The sequence below is a fragment of the Glycine soja genome, unplaced genomic scaffold (assembly GCF_004193775.1).
Source record: "Glycine soja cultivar W05 unplaced genomic scaffold, ASM419377v2 tig00018341_1_pilon, whole genome shotgun sequence".
Classification (NCBI taxonomy): Eukaryota; Viridiplantae; Streptophyta; class Magnoliopsida; order Fabales; family Fabaceae; genus Glycine; species Glycine soja.
The window spans coordinates 92,723-94,348 of record NW_021143727.1 but is presented as its reverse complement, the minus strand read 5'-3'; the positions used below and the strand labels follow the sequence as shown (position 1 = coordinate 94,348).

Genomic DNA, 1,626 nt, shown 5'->3' with positions numbered 1-1,626 from the left:
TTTGTGTTTGTCAAAACTTCAAACGGCCATAACTTTTGCTCCGGTTATCAGAATCGCAATTATTATATATGCATTTGGGGTAGAAAAAACTTTCCTACGCCATGGCAGCTGGCCATAGGCCCGCTGAGGTCTCCATCGTCCAAAAAAAGCGATTCTGTCAAAAGTTTTTTATTTTTCAAGTTTTATTCACTTATTTTTCTTAACCTACCATTTTTAGCTTTCATAGTTAGACTTTGAATTTTTGTCTGAAATTTTTTGTGCTATCTTCTCATCATTTTATAGGGTTGCTCACAAAATTTAAAGTCATTTGGATATCATTTGAGGGTAGTTGTAGTTCAAACCTACACCTTTATTTACATGACAAGGCAACTAGTTGTGTGCATGCTGAATGTAGTGTATGACTAGAGGCAATCCATCTGACTTACAACTCTTTGATCCTGAGATAGATAGGACATTTCATAGATTAGTTAGGCATCATTTTATACCTTTTGATCATTCTGAGCATTCCATAACTGGTGAATCTGTGCATTCTGTTATTGGTGATTTTGAACATCCTGATCTTGAGCATTATAATTTTGAGCATTCTGATTCTGACCATTCTGATTTTGCACATTCTGAGAACATGGCACAACCTCCACCTCGTGAGAGGACTCTAAGGGAAATGGATGCACCTGATTTCACCTACGAAAGCTTGTGAATCCAATACCCTGATGAGGATGTCCCCTATGTTCTTAAAACTGGACTGATTCATTTGCTTCCAAAGTTTCATGGCCTTGCAGGTGAAGACCCGCACAAACATTTGAAATAATTTCACATTGTCTGCTCCACCATGAAACCCCCAGATGTCCAAGAGGATCACATATTTCTGAAGGCTTTTCCTCATTCATTAGAGGGAGTGGCAAAGGACTGGCTGTATTACCTTGCTCCAAGGTCCATCACGAGCTGGGATGACCTTAAGAGAGTATTCTTAGAGAAAGTTTTCCCTGCTTCCAGGACCACAGCCATCAGGAAGGATATCTCAGGTATTAGACAACTCAGTGGAGAGAGCCTGTATGAGTACTGGGAGAGATTTAAGAAACTATGTGCCAGTTGCCCCCACCATCAGATTTCAGAACAACTTCTTCTCCAATATTTTTATGAAGGACTCAGTAATATGGAGAGAAGTATGATAGATGCTGCCAGTGGTGGAGCCCTTGGAGACATGACTCCTGCTGAAGCCAGAAATTTAATTGAGAAGATGGCCTCCAACTCCCAGCAGTTTAGCGCCAGAAATGATGCCATAGTCATTAGAGGAGTGCATGAGGTAGCTACAAACCCATCTGCATCATCTGAAACTAAGAAGCTTGAAGGAAAACTGGATGCATTGGTTAACCTGGTAACCCAGCTGGCCTTGAATCAGAAATCTGTACCTGTCGCAAGGGTTTGTGGTTTGTGCTCCTCTGCTAACCACCATACAGACCTTTGCCCTTCCATGCAGCAACCTGGAGCAATTGAGCAGCCTGAAGCTTATGCTGCAAATATTTACAATAGACCTCCTCAACCTCAGCAACAAAATCAACCACAGCAGATACAACCCTGATCACAGATACAACCCTGGATGGAGGAATCACCCTAACCTCAGATGGT

General features: G+C 41.6%; 1 non-coding gene across 1 annotated transcript; it reads right to left on the bottom strand.

Annotated features, from left to right (window-relative positions):
- Positions 1 to 1,000: 1,000 nt before the first annotated feature.
- LOC114404282 lies at positions 1,001 to 1,107 on the bottom strand. Its single transcript, XR_003664889.1, has one exon. It is a non-coding gene; the product is annotated as a small nucleolar RNA R71 (small nucleolar RNA).
- Positions 1,108 to 1,626: the final 519 nt, after the last annotated feature.